General features: G+C 48.6%; 1 long non-coding RNA gene across 2 annotated transcripts; it reads right to left on the bottom strand.

Moving 5' to 3' along the window:
- Positions 1-7,560: 7,560 nt before the first annotated feature.
- LOC138848551 (uncharacterized) lies at positions 7,561-14,286 on the bottom strand. 2 transcript variants are annotated; one of them, XR_011386459.2, is made up of 4 exons: positions 13,998-14,286; positions 13,013-13,120; positions 12,201-12,608; positions 7,561-7,970 (listed from the first exon to the last, which is right to left on the bottom strand). It is a non-coding gene; the product is annotated as an uncharacterized LOC138848551 (long non-coding RNA). The 2 variants fall into 2 exon arrangements; XR_016230242.1 differs by lacking the exon at positions 12,201-12,608.
- Between the last annotated feature and the right edge of the window lie 5,210 nt (positions 14,287-19,496).

Genomic DNA, 19,496 nt, shown 5'->3' with positions numbered 1-19,496 from the left:
AAAGAGTTTAAATAGACTATTTATGAGGTCCACTGAGAAATCTCACTTTTTAAAAAAAAGATTTATTTATTTGAAAGAGTTACAGAAAGAGGTAGAGCCGGGGGAGAGGGGGGTGTCTTCCATCCTCTGGTTCCCTCCCCAAATGACTGCAAGGGCCAGAGCTGAGCTGATCTGAAACCAGGAGCCAGGAGCTTCTTCCAGGTCTCCCACGTGGGTGCAGGGGCCCAAGGCCTTGGGCCATCTTCCACTGCTTTCCCAGGCCACAGCAGAGAGCTGGATGGGAAGTGGAGCAGCCGGGGATTGAACCCTTGCCCATATGGGATGCTGGCACCGCAGGCTGGGGCTTTAACCCGCTGTGGCTTTTGTCACTGTTACTGCCCATGGTGGTCCCTCCTTGAGAAGATACTCATTGAGCCCTTTGCTCGCCGCCCACGGTTGAGGTAAGATGTTTGCTTCCTGTTGAAGGACTAGGATGGACGCACATATGTGGGGGAAAGGATGGAGCTTAGATGTGGCGTGGGCTATCATGCAGGGTTTAAGGATCCAAGCTCTGGGAGTCACATGGATTCAGGGCCTCCTTTGCCCTGTATGGCTGTGGCCTTGTCAAGTTCTCTCTTCGCTCTACAGCCCCGTGTCCTTGTCTTTTAAAGTGGAAGGCACTCCTGAGGAAGTTATGCATTTAAAGTACGTAGCACCGCTCTCCCCCAGCCGTAAACGCTGCAGTAGCCGGGCACTGTCGCCATCATTACTACTGCTTTCTGCGTTCCCAAGATGCTGTGCAAAATATTAACTACCGTAGTTCTCCCAGAGGCTTAGGTATTGGCGACCCCAGTAACTGAGTGTTTTTCTTGGAGTTTTTCCAGATGATTCTAGCGCCTCCTTTTCTTCCTATAGTTAACTTCCAGGAAAGTATTAGTGTCTGATCTTTGTAGCAGGAAGGTGGCTTCTCAAGTTGTGGTTCTCAGATGTGACCTGGAGACCCCCTGGTGTGGTCTCTCAGACCCTTTTCACGGATCTGCAATTATAAAACCTTTCTTTTCCTCATAAGGCCAAGGTGGTGTTTGTCTTCTTTGCTGGGTAGGCAGACATCTGCTGTGCTGGCACAGAAGCAAGGGCCATGACATGAGCCCTGAGGCGGGGTCTGGCCACAGCCCTTGCAAGTAGGGCCCTGGGCTCCTCCCAGGGGACTCTTCCCACACCTGATCAGGGCGCCTCTCCCTCACCCAGTGTCTGAGTCTGTTTTCTGTTCCTATAACAGAATGCCTGAGGCTAGGTAATGCAGACAACCTCGCCGTCTGGGAGGAGGCAAGTCTAGGGCAGCAGGTTCCCATTTTCAGAGACGAGTGTCAGCCCTCCTTCCTCACTCCGGGTACCCAGAACCGCACAGCGTTCTCCAAAGGACAGGTGGTAAGCTGGCACCTTTCCCTGCAGAGGGCTCTTCCACGTGGGCATTTCAGTGGAAGTCGATTTCTCAAAAAACAAACCTCAGCACTCGTTTCCGTCTCAGTTGGTAAGTGCCAAGTCACCAAACTGCTTACATAAAGAAGGTTCTGGGGAGCCAGCGCTGTGTCACAGGGGGCTGAGTGCTGCCCGCAGCACTGGTATCCCATATCCAAGCGCTGGCTCGAGTCCTGGCTTCACTGCTTCTTATCCAGCTCTCCGCTAATGCACCTGTGAAAGCGCTGAAAGACGGCCCAGATACTGGGAGCCCTGCCACCCACGTGGGATAACATTCCTGCTTCTGGCTTTGGCTTGGCCCAACTGTGGCTATTGCAGCCATTTGGGGAGCGAACCAGTGGATGTGGGCTCTCTCTCCCTCTGTCTCTGCCTCTCTATTTCTCCCTCTCTATCACTCTGCCTCTCAGATAAAAAAAAAAAAGAAGAAGGTTCTGAACAGCTTCTAATGCCGTGAGAAAAAAGGGCTGGCTGACAAACCTGGTGCACTGAACTTCTGGCCACTTCGAACGCAAACCCAGCGGTGGAGCGAACAAATCAGTATTCCTTGCATCTTTTGCCACCATGCGCTTACAGGGAACAGAAGCAAATAGAAGTGCCCTAAAGAACGACCTCCTTGAAGCGGCTGTGGCCCCTTGTGATGGGGTGGGAGAGGTGCCTAAGAACACCTGTTGCTTACAATGCTCTTTTTTTTTTTTTTTTTTTTTTTTTGACAGGCAGAGTGGACAGTGAGAGAGAGACAGAGAGACAGAGAGAAAGGTCTTCCTTTGCCGTTGGTTCACCCTCCAATGGCCGCCGTCGCCGGCACACCGCGCTGATCCGATGGCAGGAGCCAGGTACTTTTCCTGGTCTCCCATGGGGTGCAGGGCCCAAGCACTTGGGCCATTCTCCACTGCACTCCCGGGCCACAGCAGAGAGCTGGCCTGGAAGAGGGGCAACTGGGACAGAATCCGGCGCCCCGACCGGGACTAGAACCCGGTGTGCCGGCGCCACAAGGCGGGGGATTAGCCTACTGAGCCGCGGTGCCGGCCTTACAATGCTCTTTTCAGCTGGTGGCCATGTGGAAACAATACAAAACAGCCAGCTGCTCTTGTTCATGGAACACCATTTTTACCCAAAAGAGGAACTGGCCCAAAAGATTTGGGTCTTTTGTAAGTCCCATTTTAATAAGTCTACTCAGATGTGGGTGCTTGGCAGGCATTTTCTCCAAAGCACATGAAGGAAGCCTGTTGACTTCAAAGCAAACCACTGATGGCACTTGTTGCAGGTGACAGAATCAGGCTTTCCGGTACAAAACACATATCCATCACTGAGTTTGCCAGCATCTCAATATTTGAAATCTTTCCACTGAGATCAGTGGTAATACTGAAAACCATTCTTTATTGCATTGTGTAATAATAGACCAATCGTGGCACAATAAAAATATATACATTTGGCCTTTTGCCCCAGATGTTGACACAGAGCTCTTAAACCCTTTGGAATGTCCTGGGTCATAGGAGCCCCTTTTGTTTTAATGAGGTTACGGCTTGGGCTCCAAGATAGCTTCAGGTGCAGACAGGTTGCCAGAAAGACCAAGCATTGGTTGGAAGCCTCCCCAAGCATCAAGAGACGGGAGAGAGGCTAGAGACTGGATTCATAGCAGATCATGCCTACAAGATGAACCTTGCATAAAAACCCTAAACAGGCCAGTGCCGCGTCTCAATAGGCTAATCCTCCGCCTGCGGCGCCGCACCCCCCCCCCCCCCCGCCCTGGGTTCTAGTCCCGGTTGGGGCGCTGGATTCTGTCCTGGTTGCTCCTCTTCCAGGCCAGCTCTCTGCTGTGGCCCGGGAGTGCAGTGGAGGATGCACCCCATGGGAGACCAGGAGAAACACCTGGCTCCTGGCTTCGGATCAGTGCGGTGTGCCATCCGCAGCGCGCCGGCTGCGGCAGCCATTGGAAGGTGGACCAACGGCAAAAGGAAGACCTTTCTCTCTCTCTCTCTCTCTCACTGTCCACTCTGCCTGTCAAAAAAAAATAATAATAATTTAAAAAAACCTAAACAATGGGGTTCAGAGTGCGTCTAGGTGCAACACATCCAGGTGCTGGGACAGTGACGTTCCTGCAGGGGGCGTGCCAGCTTTCTGCACCTCCCCTAAGTGCGTCTCTTCCATCTGTCTGTTCCTGAGTTGTTCACTCTATCACAAGCCAGATATCATAAGTAAACCATTTTCCCAAGTTTTGTGAGCTGTCCTTGCAAATTATCTAAATGTGAGCTTGGGATTCATGGGGGCCTCCAGTTTGGAGCCAAGTTGGACAGTGGTGGGGGTTACCTGGGGACCCAACACCTGCACCTGGAGTCTGATGTGGGGTAGTGTTGTGAGACTGAGTCCGTAGCCTGTGAGGTTGACTCTAACCTCAGATAGTTAGTGCCAGGATGCAATTAAGTGTAGCACATGCAGGTGCTATGTGGAGACTCAGAGAATTGGTGGTTGGTGTGGGAAAACACCCCAGAGTGATGAATTATAGTGTCAGAGTGTACAATGTTCATTGATAGGGTCTTGGAGTCTACACTGTACTAACCTTTAAGAGATGTTGAGTTTAGGTGTAATCTGAAAATATTACAATACTCCTTCCTTTACTACTCATCTATGAGAAGAGTTTTCTTCATGTTACTTTTTTTAAAAGTATTTATTTATATATTTGAAAGGTAGAGTGACAGAGTTAGGAGGAAGAGGAGAGAGCGAGCAAGCTCATTCCTCCAGGAACCTGGATCCAATCTGGGTCTCCTGTGTAGGTGGCAGGAACCTAAGGACATAGGCCATCATTTGCTGCCTCTCAGGCCCACAGGCAGGAAGCTGCATTGGAAGTGTGGCAGCTGGGACTGGAATTCTGCTATAGGATACAGGTGTCCCAAGTAGTGCCTTAACCTGCTGCACCCCAACGCCTGCCCCTGTTTATATTCTTGGACTAAAATTGCAAATTGATTGCAGAGAGGTCCATATACGAATCCAGTTGATTTCTTTTAAGTCAGATTGCTAAAGAGATTTGTAGGGGCCAGCTGTGGTGTAGTGGGTAAAGCCAGTGCCTGCAGTGCCGGCATCCCATATGGGCACTGGTTCAAGTCCCGGCTGCTCCACTTCCAATCCAGCTCCCTGCTATGGCCTGGGAAAGCAGTAGAAGATGGCCCAAGTCCTTGGGCCCCTGCACCACGTGGGAGACCTGGAGGAAGCTCCTGGCTTTGGATCAGCCCAGTCCCAGTCTTTGCAGCCATCTGGGGAGTGAACCAGTGGATGGAAGACCTCTCTCTCTCTCTCTCTCTCTCTCTCTCCCTCCCCCCTGTAACTCTGCCTTTCAAATAAATAAGAATCTTTAAAAAAAAAACACAGATTTACAAAGATACAAAGAATACCCCCTGTTCCTCCGGCTGCTGTGGACTACTGTGGAGTGAAGGGCAGGGGGAGAGGTGTCAGGAGCCTAGGTCCCTGGGAGCGCCCTGGGATGTCCATGGAAGGATCACAGCACCACCCATCAGTGCTAAGCACTTGCCAGCTGCTGTAACTTTGGAAAGTCATTTAACCTCTCAGCCTTGATTTCCCAATCTGGGGACCAGAGAAATGGCTGAGAACAGCAGCAATAATAGCAGACATGCACAGGATTTGCTAAGTGCCAGGTCCAGATGTGCCCACTCCATGTGAGGCTGCTTGGAAAGAGTTCCTTGAAACATGAAATTAAAAGAAACATTTGCTTTGTTGCAAAGAAAAAAAAAGAATGCTATATTTTTGTTTTCTACAGTACATTTTTAATTGAAATATTTTATTTGTGAACACAGTGGGAGCACTTATATTTTAGATGAATTAATTAATGCCTGCTTAAAATTCCTCCATGTTGATTTCCAGTATTGTAGGGAGAGAGGGACATGGTCCAGATGAACAAAAGCTCTTCTGGGGGCCGGCGCCGTGGCTCACTTGGTTAATCCTCCGCCTGCGGCGCTGGCATCCCATATGGGCGCCGGGTTCTAGTCCTGGTTGCTCCTCTTCCAGTCCAGCTCTCTGCTGTGGCCCAGGAAGGCAATAAAGGATGGCCCAAGTGCTTGGGCGCCTGCACCCCATGGGAGACCAGGAAGAAGCTCCTGGCCCCTGGCTTCAGATCGGCATAGCTCCGGCTGCAGCGGCCATTTGGGGAGTGACCCAACGGAAGGAAGACCTGTCTCTCTCTCTCTCTCACTGCCTGTAACTCTGTCAAATAAATCAATAAAAATCTTTATTAAAAAAAAAAAAAAAAAAAAAAAAGCTCTCCTGGTCCCCTGATCATGTTCAGGAGTGTAAATGGATCCTCAGAGCAAAATGTTTGAGAACTGCTGTTTTCAAAAAAAACCTCACTGTCTTACTATTAAGAAAAATCTGTCAGATCCTTCTCTCCCCCGCACTATGCAGTGAGTATTTGCGAAGTCAAAGCTGGAGTGTCTGGGCTGGAGGGGATGCTGGGGATAGCACAATTAACACCAACCTAAACCTAAACCCGCTGGCATGTGTTTGGAGCACACCAAGGTGCTCTCTGAAAGTGGATAGAGCAGGTGGATCTCGGGGAACCAAGATGCCTCTTACAGGGGTGGGGGTGGGGGCCCATGTTGGAGGACCCTTATCCTGTGCAAGTTGGAATCTGCCAGTTCTGAGCACACTGCGGTGGTAAGATGTTCTAGATTTCTCCCCTGCTCATCTGGGTTCAGCATGCGTGCGCTGAGGTCATTCCGTGCTGGATCCAGGAACCGACGCTGTTTTCCTTTCTGCCTCTTCCCCAGCTCCTAGCCATGCTACTGAGAAGCTCCCATGGTCTTCCCATCGAGAGGGAAGGAGACTGTTCCTAGAACGCTATTCCTGAACGGTCGTCTCAGTGTACATGGTGTGCACCAGACACTCGGGCTTCCTCGGGGCTCCTTTAAGAAGTGGGTTTGGAGGCTGGCGCTGTGGTGCAGCAGGTTAAAGCCTCAGCCTGCAGTGCTGGCATCCCATATGGGTGCTGGTTCTAGTCCCGGCTGCTCCACTTCCAATCCAGCTCCCTGCTATGGCCTGGGAAAGCAGTAGAAGATGGCCCAAGTGCTTGGGCCCCTGCATCCACATGGGAGACCTGGAAGAAGCTCCTGACTCCTGGCTTCAGATCTGCCCAGCCCCCAGTCTTTGCAGCCATTTGGGGAGTGAACCAGTGGATGCAAGACCTCTCCTCTCTGTGTCTTTCTCTCTCTGCCTCTTTATCTCTCTGTAACTCTGCCTTTCAAATAAATAAAAATAATCTAAAAAAAAAGTGGGTTTGGAAATGGCATAGCCTCTGTGGACCGTAAAGGTCATAGAGAATTAATTGCACACAGAGAGTGCCTATGTCAGTTCCTTGCTCTGCACCCAGTGAAGATTTGCACTTGGCTCCCTCGGTGGGAATAGGAGGAGAAGCTTAGCAGGGTTGCAATGAGATTTTCTAGGGGTAGAGATGACGGCAGAGCCACGGTGGCCACAGCCAGACATCTCCATGTGGAGCCAGAACTGTGGGTATTCAGTTCACTAGAGGGCACAGAGTGCAGGCAGGGGTTTCACAAACCCACACAAGTTAATTCCCTTTCCTGCTCAGACAAGTCATGCAATTCACAAAATTAAAAAACAAAACAAGAGATAGTTGAGGGGAACAAGCAGGACCCCACACTCTGGTCCCCCAGAAAACCCTTGATTGTTTATTATGGTTTTTATGGGGCTGGGGCTGTTAGGCCTTGTTCAGAACTTCTCCTAGGGGCCAGCATTATGGAATAGCAGGTAAAGCCACCACCTGTAGCACCAGAATCTCTTACGCGTGCTGGTTTGTGTCCCAGCTGTTGTGTTTCTGATCCAGCTCCCTGCTAATGGCCTGGGAGAAGCTGTGGAAGATGGTCCAAGTGTTTGGGCCCCTGCAGCCACGTAGGACATCCAGGTGAGACTCTTGGCTTCTGCCTGGCCAAACACCAGCTGTTTCTGCCATCTGGGGAGTGAACCAGTGGATGGGAGATCTCTGTCTCTCTCAGGCTTTAAAAACAAATACTTTTTTTTTTTCCAAAAAAAAGAACTTCTCCTAAATTAGATAAAACATGATGAGGCTACACATTTAGAAAATTTTGCCAAGAGGATTTATTTTATGTGTTAAGACCAAGAGGCATTTTTAAGACCTACATTTTGAGTTGTTGAAAAACATATTTTAAAAATTACTGAAATAGCGCTGGCGCCGCAGCTCACTTGGCTAATCCTCCGCCTGCGGTGCCAACACCCGGGTTCTAGTCCTGGTCGGGGCGCCGGATTCTGTCCCGGTTGCTCCTCTTCCAGTCTAGCTCTCTGCTGTGGCCCGAGAAGACAGTGGAGGATGGCCCAGGTCCTTGGGCCCTGCACCCGCAAGGGAGATCAGGAGGAAGCACCTGGCTCCTGGCTTCGGATCAGCGCAGCACCGGCTGCAGCAGCCATTGGAGGGTGAACCAACGGTAAAGGAAGACCTTTCTCTCCGTCTCTTTCACTGTCTGTGACTCTACCTGTAAGATTTAAAAAAAAAAAATCTTAAAAAAAAAAAGAGCAGGTCATGTGATCCTGAAGGCTGCTTCCTCTGATGTGTGCCATGTGTTCCAGACAGCAGATGCAGCTGTGACCCCTGAGTCACCATGTGCAAGGCAGTTGCACTGTTTTCCTGGAATAAGATGTGCAAATAATCAGCATCTTCTGTGGTAACCAAGGCTGGTCGGGCAGTTATGCCTTACAGCGCAGCCTGGGCTCATACGCTGATAAGAACACTGGGCTGAAAGTCAGGAGACGTAGATTCTCCAACAGTGAACTGTTAGAAATTACTAGTAGTCAGCAGTTTTTGATGTTCAAGAATGGCAGTGATTCACTCTAATAGTCCACGTGACCTCTGAGACCAGCCAGCTGTGGAATACTGGGTTACCCACTAATGCCATCTGGATCCCATTCCTCATGTCTATAAAAATCCGATCTAATAAATATCTATAGAACACGCCACCTGATAACAGCGGAATGTACATCCTTCCCAAAGACATACAGCACAGTCTCCATGTGCTGTGTGTTCAGCTGCAAACAGGCCCCATACATTTAAAAATATTGAAGTCGAGGCTGGCATTATGGCATAGTAGGTTAAGCTGCCACCTGTGGTGCCAGCATCCCATATGGGTGCTGATTTGAGTTCCAGCTGCTCCACTTCTGATCCAGCTCTCTGCTGTGGCCTAGGAAAGCAGCAGAAGATGGCCCAAGTGCTTGGGCCCCTGCACCCACGTAGGAGACCCAGAAGAAGCTCCTGGCTCCTGGCTTTGGGCCAGCCTAGCTCTGACCATCGTGGTCATTCGGGGAGTGAACCAGGATAGAAGACCTCTGTCTGTCTGTCTCTCCTCTGTAACTCTGCCTTTCAAATAAGTAAAATAAATCTTTAATAAAAAAAGGATTGAAGTTATACAAATCATGTTTTCTTGACACATGGTCTTAAACTTATTGTTAATAATTCAACAACTGCAGGAAATTTGGGAAATTCACAAACATGGAAATTAAAAAACATATTCCCAATTAACTAATGGCTCAAAGAATAAATCAGAAATGAAATTAGAAAAAATGCTCAAAATGAATGAAAATGAAAACATAGCATACCCGAACTTATGGGATACACCGAAGTACTTCAATGTGTATAGTTGTAAATGTGAACTTTAAAAAGCAAATCCCCAGGGGCCAGTGCTGTGGCATAGTGGGTTAAGCTGCTGCCTGTGCTACCAGCATCTCATATGGGTGCTGGTTCAATTCCCAGCTGCTCCACTTCCAATCCAGCCCTCTGCTTATGGCTTGGGAAAGCAGCAGAAGATGGCCCAAGTGCTTGGGCCTCTGCCAACCATGTATGGTTGCAGTTTCAGGCTCCTGGACTAGCCCCAGACATCTGAGAAGTGGACCAGTGGATGAAAAAAATCTCTCCTTTCTCTCTCTCTCTCTCTCTCCTTCTCTCTGTAACTCTGCCTTTCAAACAAATAAATAAAACTAAAAAAAAAAAATTTCATGGGGCGTAGTGGTTTAGATGCCACTTGGGACACCCGCATCCCATATCGAGAGCCTGGGTTCGAGTCACAGCTCTGTTTCCGATCCCAGCCTCCTGCCAGTGTGCACCCTTTGAGGCAGGTGTGGCTCACGTGGTTGAGTCCTTACCACCCGTGTGGGAGACCACTTTGAGGTCTGGGCTCCTGGCTTTGGCCTCACCCAGTCCTGGCTGCTGAGGCCATGTGGGAAGTGAACAAGCTGATGAAAGATATCCCCTCCCCTCTGCCTTTGTTTCTTTTTTTGTTTTTTAAAGACTTATTTATTTGAGAGGCAAAGTTACAGCCACGGATAGAGAGAGACAGAGAGAGAGGTCTTGCATCTGCTGGTTCACTCCCCAAATGGCCGCAACAGCTGGAGCTGAGCTGATTGGAAGCTAAGGAACCAGGAGCTTCTTCCAGGTCTCCCATACACAAGGAATACAGACAATCACAAAGTGGAATATAGCTCGAGAATGCAAGCTTGCTTTAACATCTGAAAACCAATTAATGTATCTGTAGGATAAAGGATAAAAAATCGCAGTACTAAATAGAAGCAGGAAAGGCATTTAACAAAATTCAGCTCCCCTTTGTGATAAATACAAATCAGGAATGCAACAAAATATACCAGTACCAAAAGTTGCACATGAACTTCACAACATTATCATTAATGAGAGTGGAAACAACCCAGAATTCCATCAAATGATGAATAAACATTCCACCATGTGGAATACTCTATGACGATGGAGAGGTGTGAGCTCCTGATACATGCTACAACATGGAAGAACCTTGAGAACATGCTAACTGGGATCAGTCACAAAGGAGCACATATCAAGATTCCATTAATACAGGCTGGCGCCGCGGCTCACTAGGCTAATCCTCCGCCTTGCAGCGCCGGCACACCAGGTTCTAGTCCCGGTCGGGGCGCCGGATTCTGTCCCGGTTGCCCCTCTTCCAGGCCAGCCCTCTGCTGTGGCCAGGGAGTACAGTGGAGGATGGCCCAGGTGCTTGGGCCCTGCACCCCATGGGAGACCAGGAAAAGCACCTGGCTCCTGGCTCCTGCCATCGGATCAGCGCGGTGCTCTGGCCACAGCGCGCCAGCCGTGGCAGCCATTGGAGGGTGAACCAACGGCAAAGGAAGACCTTTCTCTCTGTCTCTCTCTCACTGTCCACTCTGCCTGTCAAAAAAAAAAAAAAAAAAAAGATTCCATTAATACAGAATGCCCAATACAGGAAAATCCATAGATACAAGAAGTAAACTTGTGGCTTCCGAGGCCTGGAGGAGGGGTCAGAAGTTGAGAATCACTACCAATACTTGTAGGACAGGGTTTCTTCTTTGGGTAATGAAAATCTCCTGAAATTACCCTGTGGTGATTGTTTGATTCTGTAAACATGCTGAAAACCATTTTAGATAGGGTGAGTTTTGTGATATGTTAAACTATATTTAAATTGTTTAAAAAATTTGCATATATAGTGATCTAAAAATACCATCTGGAGTGGGTTTCGCCTAGCGATTTAGACACCTGTGTTCCACATCAGCTGTTGACTCCAGCTCTTGATTGCTAACTCCAGCTTGCTGCCAGCGCAGACCCCGGGAGGCAGCAGTGTGGCTCAAGCAATTGGGTTCCTGCCACCCGTGTGGGAGACCTGAATTGTGTTCCCAGTTCTTGGCTCCAGTCCTGGCCCAGACAGAACCTATCCCTAACTGTTGTGTGAGCATATGGAGAATGATCCAGCAGCTGGAAATGCACTCACTCGCTCTATCTACCTCTCTCTCTCTACCTCTCAATTAAAAAAAAAATCCCCCTCACTCTGATGGTTAATTTTACATGCACATGTGTCTGGGCTAAGTTATGGCCAGGTAGCTGGTAAAATACTATACCAAGGTGTGTCTAGGAGGGTGTTTCTGGAAGGGATGGGCATTTAAATCAGCAGACAGAATAAAGATCTGCCTTCCCCAGTGTGGGCGAGTGTCATCCAGTGTGTTGAGGGCCCAAATAATACAGAAAGACAGAGGAAGGTGAATTCTCTTTCTTCCTGAGCTGAACCATCCATTTCTCCCACCCCCGGACACCGGCGCCCTTGGTGGTTGAGCCTTTGGACTCAGAATAAATTACATCACCCGCTTTTCAGGTGCTGCAGCCTGGAGACAGCAGGCAGTGGAACTCAGCATCCATAACTGCCTTGGTCAATTCTTTTTTTTTTTAATTTTTTTTTTATCTTGGACAGGCAGAGTGGACAGTGAGAGAGAGACAGAGAGAAAGGTCTTCCTTTTGCCGTTGGCTCACCCTCCAATGGCCGCCGCAGCCGGCACATCGCGGCCAGTGCATCGCACTGATCCAAAGCCAGGAGCCAGGTACTCATCCTGGTCTCCCATGGGGTGCAGGGCCCAAGCACCTGGGCCATCCTCCACTGCACTCCCTGGCCACAGCAGAGAGCTGGCCTGGAAGAGGGGCAACCGGGACAGAATCCAGCGCCCGACCAGGACTAGAACCCGGTGTGCCGGCGCCGCAAGGCGGAGGATTAGCCTAGTGAGCCACGGCGCCGGCCAACCTTGGTCAATTCTGATAATAAATCTCCTCTCTCTCTCTCTCTGTCCACACACACATGCACATGGGGTCTTCAAAAATTTCATGAAAAATGCATATTATGAAAAAACGAGACAGGGTTTCAGAATGATTTTTGCACTAGTAGTAGACATACCTTTTAATTCCATTTTCCAGGAGTGTTCTGAAGTACCCTCGTGTGTCTGTCTGCCTTCTGGTTGTATTTCTCTGGAAAACCCCGACTCATGTCCTCACACATCATCGCTCACTGGTTAGGAACACAGTGGTCCGGGGGAAGAATGCTCACTCAGCTCACACCAGGAGATGTGAATTCCATTCCGGTTTAGCTGTGCATGCTGGTAAACCGTTTAGCTCCTCAGCCTGTTTTCTAAGATGAAATGAGTCTGTTCTTTGGAAGGTCTGCTGTGTTCCCTTCCAACCCTAACAGCACATTTTCCTAGGGAAGCCAGGGCAGAGTCCCGGAAGGGAGTCCACGTGGTGAGCTGGGCTTCAGTGCTATGACACAGGCAGCAGAGTGAGAAGCAACAGCCCAGGAAACATTTGTCTGAGAAGAGAAAGCGAGGGGGAAGGAGGGAATGGGTAAGTTGCTTTGTGAGAATGTTGCATAAAGTTAGATAATTAGCTACCCCTCCAGTTGGCGGAAAGTCTAATTACCATTTTGTCTGCTCGAGCAGGATATGTTGCTTGGATTGCAATTGTGGGGCCATTTCTTCTAATAAAGTCACATAGGGCTGGGTTGGCACTTTGAAAAATGGGCCCATCTCCATTCTAATGTTGAGCTCACACAGGATGGAAACACGTATCCCTCTCAGCTAGGACTCATTCATAATAGAGCACGAATAGGCTGCAAGTATCAAGGGGTGAAAACTCCTGCTGCCTTCTTGCTAAAGGCTGTTTTAGAGCTTTTATCAGAAAAGTCCTACAGCAAGTAGGAAGGCGGAAACTCACCACGCATGCGCTCTGTTTTCTTCGCCATCCAAGTCCCTCCTTAGTGACAATGGAGCTGCGAAGGTGGTGCACTGAGTCTTCAGACCCGCCCCCAGGGAACCAGGTGGCCTGTGTAGAGAAAATGCAGACCTGTGGGCTTTGTCCTGGAGCCTTCAGCAGGTCCAGATGAAGCCCAGAGGCCCTGAGTTTGCAAAGCCTCCCAGGTGATTCTGGTGAGCAGCCAGGCTTGGCAACACGGATCCGATCAGGTGCCACTGACCGTAGAGTCTGTGTTAAGGTAACAACAGCTTTTGTAGGGGCAGGGTGGAAGCACACTGCAGTAATTGTACTAAACTTTTTTTTTTTTTTTTTTTTTTTTTGCTAAGTGAAAATAGTAAGCCTACCCTTTCTTTTCCAGGACCACATTCAAAGTCGTAGCCTAAGTGTTCTTTGTTTCCAGAGTCTAAAGATGGCCTTGCCTCCTTGGCAGTGAGGCACAGCGTTATGGAAACCAGCTGCCATTAGTAACCCGAGCACAGGATCTAGATCTTGAGAGCTCCTAGGACTGAGTGGTTCTGAAGCACACAAAAGAACACTAGTTTGTGTGTGGTTTTTTTCATCTGAGTTTTCCATTTGGTCTGAAGAGTTTTGTTCGACTCCTCCCCGCTTTAATTGGATCGCCCAGTACTGGGATGTCCAAGGCTCCTCCTTTTCAAAGTTGATTGGAGGCTTTAGTCAGAGTAGCCGAAACACTGGGATAGACTATTGCCCAGCACACACTGGATAGAAGAGCCTCTTCTAGTTTTGGAAGTTCTGTGACAAGGGGAACCTGCTAATCCCTCTGTGTTTAAACTGCTTTGCCTTGTACACCCTGTCGCTCCCCCATTCGTGGAGAACGACACTGGACCCTGCGCTGTTCTCTTTGCCCGGCCCTTCCCGGGTTAGCTGCCATTCCCTCACTTGCGGAGGAACGACGCCCCCCCCCCCCCCCCGCCTGCCCGCCCACCTGCCACTTTCCCCGCTTCCACAGAGGAGCGGCACACCACCAGCCGGCTCGCTCAGGGGCTGCTCAGGGGCTGCTCAGATGTTCCTGGTGCATGGTGTCTCTCTCCTCCTTTATAGTCCTCTTCCACCAATCCAAGCTCTGCTGCCCACACGCCGAGCACGCTGCTCTCCTCCAATCAGGAGCAGGATCAGCTCCTGCCGCTTGTTAGTCAAATTGGTGAGGCAGCTGCGTAGAAGTTGTTTGCTCTCTCTCAGCGCCATATTGTGGGAGATCAGATGCATAGAATTAGTCCTAGCAGTTCCAGTAATTTAGTCTAGTCTCGGTTGCTCCCCACACACCCAAAGATGCGTCTTCAATGCTGCATTGCGGTTGTAAGCCTTTTGTTTGTTAATGAGAATTAGGAATCCAAATTCAAGCTAAAATCCATCCACATAGGGAGCCACCAAAGCCATTTACCTAACTGCGGCGACAGTGGCTTGAACAGATGCCACGCCTGCATGAGCGAGTTTGCGAATGTGCAGGCAATGGCGACTGTGTTAGAATCTTCACCTCCTTCTGGTGCCTGGCAATTTTACTTTCTAAAATTCTAAGACAGAATCGTGGATCTAGGTAATACTCTACTTCCTAGTAGCAGTCGAGGTGTGTAATGAATGTCTTACGAGAGCATGCTGTTCCCTGTCCTCTCTTGAAACCACTCTAATTTTTTTTTTTTTTTTTTTTTTTGACAGGCAGAGTGGACAGTGAGAGAGAGAGACAGAGAGAAAGGTCTTCCTTTGCCGTTGGTTCACCCTCCAATGGCCGCCGCGGCCGGCGCGCTGCGGCCGGCGCACCGCGCTGATCCGATGGCAGGAGCCAGGAGCCAGGTGCTTTTCCTGGTCTCCCATGGGGTGCAGGGCCCAAGCACCTGGGCCATCCTCCACTGTACTCCCTGGCCACAGCAGAGGGCTGGCCTGGAAGAGGGGCAACCGGGACAGAATCCGGCGCCCCGACCGGGACTAGAACCTGGTGTGCCGGCGCCGCTAGGTGGAGGATTAGCCTAGTGAGCCGCGGCGCCGGTGAAACCACTCTAATTAAAAGCTACTGACAACCAAATTCATTCATTCATAGACATTTATCAAGTGGGTGCTACATGCTAGGTATTGCAAGGGTGCTGGGAATCCATACATGAATAATAATAGTAGCAAACTCTTACATAGTGCCTAGGGTATGCAAACAATGCCTTTCACACTGTGCACATCAATCTATTATTGGTCACAAAACAATACAATGCTTCACAACCATCATGCGGAAGAAGAGAATTGAATAGAAAGTAACAGAAATAGGAATTAATACTCCTATTAGGAGTAAGAATCATTTCATTGGACCTTTAAAAAATGTTTTATTTATTTATATATTTGAAAGGCAGAGGGAGGGAGAGAGGAAGAGAGAGGTCTTCCATTCTGTTTGTTCACTCCCCATATGCCTGCAACATCCTGGAATGGGCCAGATCAAAGCCAGGAGACGGAAACTCTGCCTGGGTCTCCCACGTGGGTGGCAGGGACCCAAGTACTTGGGCCATTTTCCATTGCTTTCCCATGTGCATTAGCAGGGAGCTGGATTAAGAAGCAGAGTGGGGGCTGGCACTGTGGCGCAGCAGGTTAACGCCCTGACCTGAAGCGCTGGCATCCCATATGGGCACCGGTTTTAGTCCCAGCTGCTCCTCTTCCAATCTAGCTCTCTGCTATGGCCTGGGAAAGCAGTAGAAGATGGCCCAAGTCCTTGGGCCCCTGCACCTGCGTGGGAGACTCAGAAGAAGCTCCTGGCTCCTGGCTTCAGATTGGTGCAGCTCCAGCTGTTGCAGCCAATTGGGGAGTGAACCATAGGGTGGAAGACCTCTCTCTTTCTCTCTCTCTCTCTCTCTCTCTGCCTCTCCTCTCTCTGTGTAACTCTACCTTTTAAATAAATAAATAAATCTTTAAAAAAAAAAAAAAAAAAGAAGAAGCAGAGTGAGGATTCAAATTCCAATGTGGTATGCAGGAGTTCCAAGCAGTGGCTTCCTTACTGAGCCAAATGCCTGCCCCTGGTTAAAATGGTTTTAAAATCAATGATCTTGGGCCTGGCATTGTGGCATAATGGCATAGCAGGTAAAGCTGCAGTCTAAAACACCAGCACCCACATGGGTGTTGGTTCAAGTCCCAGCTGCTCAACTTCTGATCCAGTTCCCTGCTAATGGCCTGGGAAAGCAGTAGAAGATGACCCAAGCACTTGGGCCCCTGCCACTCATGAAAGAGACCGCTTTGGCCTGCTTTCCCCCCGCCCCGCCGAGTCATTGTGGCCATCCGGGGAGTGAACCAGTAGATGGAAGACCTCTCCCTCTCTCTAGCTCTGACTTTCAAATAAATAGATCTTAAAAAAAATCCAAAAAGCCAATGATTTAGAACATATTGCAAGAGGTATTAATAATAATTTTTAATAAATATTTTAAACTCTCATCAACCAATAGGCATCTCACATTACAAGAAAATTATAGATCAGTATTTCCTAAAAACGTAGAGAAATCCAGGGGCCCTGTGTCTGTGGCACAGTGGTTAAGCCACCACTTGTGTAACTGGCATCCCATGTCATGGCGTGTCATGGCATGTCATGGCATGTCACTGGCTGCTCTGCTTCCCATCCAGAAGTGGCCAATATGCAGTTCCTGGTTCCTGGCTTCGGCTAGCCATTTGGGAGAGTGAGCCAGTGGATGGAAGATCTCTGTCCCTGTCTGATATTCTGTCTTTCAAATAAATAAACCTTAAAAGGAAAAAAGCAGAAAAATTCCGAGTAAATTAAAAACAAATTGAGGGGCCAGCACTGTGGTGCGGTGGGTTAACGCCTTGGCCTGAAGCGCCAGCATCCCATATGAGATCTGGTTCTAGTCCTGGCTGCTCCACTTCCGATCCAGCTCTCTGCTGTGGCCTGGGAAAGCAGTGGAGGATGCCCAAGTCCTTGAGCCCCTGCACCCACATGGGAGACCTGGAAGAAGCTCCTGGCTCCTGACTTTGGATCAGTGCAGCTCCAGCCATTGTAGCCATCTGGGTAGTGAACCAGCGGAGGGAAGACCTTTCTCTCTCTCTGTCTCTACCTCTCTCTGTAACTCTGTCTTTCAAATAAATAAAAACAAATCTTAAAGAAATAAGGAAATAAAGAAAAATGATAACAATTAAAAAAAATTGAACCCGGCAATATATAGAAACCCTAATACATCATGACCCATCAGAGTTTATTCCAGGAGTGTAAGGTAGGCTTGATGTTTGAAAAGCAATCAATATAGGAGACAACATTAAAACAAAAAAAAAACAAAAAAAAAAAAAAAAAAAAAAAAGGAAAGAAAAGTATGATTGTCTCATGGAATCAAAAAAGATAATATCCACTTTTAACAACATTTTCAGCAAATTAGACATGAAGGGAGATTTCCATGATGAGATAAGAGTCATGAACAAAAACTAAAACCAAATACAAAAATGTCTCATAGCTAACACCATACTTACTGGGCGAACAAGGCAAAGACATACACACGTCACCATTACTATTCAACCTCGTGCCGAGGGACCTCGTTTAGATGGGAAGAAGTGAAACTATCTTCACTCACAGATGATTAGGTATAGAGAAAATCGAAAGGAGCTTTTTAAAGATCTATTTGTTGGCCGGCGCCGCGGCTCACAAGGCTAATCCTCCGCCTTGCAGCACCGGCACACGGGGTTCTAGTCCCGGTCAGGGTGCCGGATTCTGTCCCGGTTGCCCCTCTTCCAGCCCAGCTCTCTGTTGTGGCCAGGGAGTGCAGTGGAGGATGGCCCAAGTGCTTGGACCCTGCACCCCATGGGAGACCAGGAGAAGCACCTGACTCCTGGCTTTGGATCGGCACAGCGCTGGCCGTGGCGGCCATTTGGGGGGTGAACCAACGGAAGCAAGACCTTTGTCTCTGTCTCTCTCTCTCTCTCACTGTCTAACTCTGCCTGTCAAAAAAAAAATCTATTTGTTTATTTGACAGCCAAAGTGATGGAAAGAGAGAGGGAGAGACAGCGAGAAAAGTTTTCCGTCTGCTGGTTCACTCCCTAAATGTCCACAACAGCTGCAGCTGGTGTAGGCCAAAGCCAGGAGCCCAAAACTCCACCCAGACCTCCCATGTGGGTGGCTGGGGCCCAAGGTCATGGGCTATCTCCTGCCTTCCCAAGCACATTAGCAGGGAGCTGGATCAGGAGCAGAGCAGCCGGGACTTAAACCAGCACTCCAATGGGAAAATGGGGTCCCAAGTTGCAGCTTAACCTGTTGGTCACGACAGCTGCCCCTCAAAGGATCTTGTGCATTAAATCATTTAATCCTCATGAAACCCATGAGAAAGATGGAGATTCAGTAAGATTAATATTTTCTCTTCCTTATATGTTTGAAAGACCACTAAGAAAGTGCTCTCGGAGTTTTCTCTGTGAAAAAATATTTAGTGATGGCTTCAATTTCTTTAATAGATAAAAAGCATTTTGTTTTATAATAAGTTTTGGTATATTTTGGTTTTGGGGACAATTTCACATTTCATTTAAGTTTTCAAATTTATTTGCATTAACTTATTCATAATAACCTTTCTTTTTTTTAAAGATTCATTTTATTTATTTGAAAGAGTTACAGAGAGAGGTAGAGACAGAGAGAGAGGTCTTCCATCCACTGGTTCACTCCCTAGAGGGCCACAACGGCAATCCGAAGTCAGGAGCCAGGAGCTTCCTCTGGGTCTCCCATGCAGGTGCAGGGGCCCAAGGACTTGGAACATCTTCCATTGCTATCCCAGGCCACGGCAGAGAGCTGGATCGGAAGAGGAGTAGCCAGGACTAGAACTGGCGCCCATATGGGATGCCAGCGCTTCAGGACAGGGTGTTAACCTGCTGCACCACAACACTAGCCCTATAATAACCTTTCTGATAATTGTAGAATCTATGTTAACATCTCCCTTCTCCTTCCTAATATTGGTCATTTGTATTTTCTCTGTTTATTAAATATTTATTTATTTGAAAGGCAGAGTTACAAAGAAAGAGAGACAGAGAGAGAGAGAGAGAGAACTCCATCTACTGGTTCACTCCCCAAATGATGGCAACTGACTGGGGTTGGAGAGGCAGAAGCCAGGAGCCAGGAGCTTCTTCTGGTCTCCCACGTGGGTGCAGGGGCCCAAGCACCTGGGTCATCTTCTGCTGCTTTCCCAGGTGTACCAGAAGGAAGCTGGATCGGAAGTGGAGCAGCAGGGACTGGAACTGGAGTCCAAATGAGATTCAGGTGCCGCAGGCAGTTGCTTAACCCACTACACCACAGTGCTGGCCTCTCTCTCTCTCTTTTATCCTGTCTTGTTAGAGTTTATAATACATTAATATTTTTCAAAGAAGTGACTTTGATTTTATTGGCTTTATCTGTGCCTATCTTCTTTCTATTTTATTAATTTCTACTTATATTGTCATTATTTATTTATCTCCTCCTTTGTTTTTTACTGTTTCTAAAGAAATT

Source organism: Oryctolagus cuniculus, chromosome 2, assembly GCF_051225735.1.
Source record: "Oryctolagus cuniculus isolate XC-2025 breed Fujian yellow rabbit chromosome 2, ASM5122573v1, whole genome shotgun sequence".
NCBI lineage: Eukaryota > Metazoa > Chordata > Mammalia > Lagomorpha > Leporidae > Oryctolagus > Oryctolagus cuniculus.
Note: the sequence above shows the minus strand (reverse complement) of the source record. Positions and strands in the feature narration are given on the sequence as shown.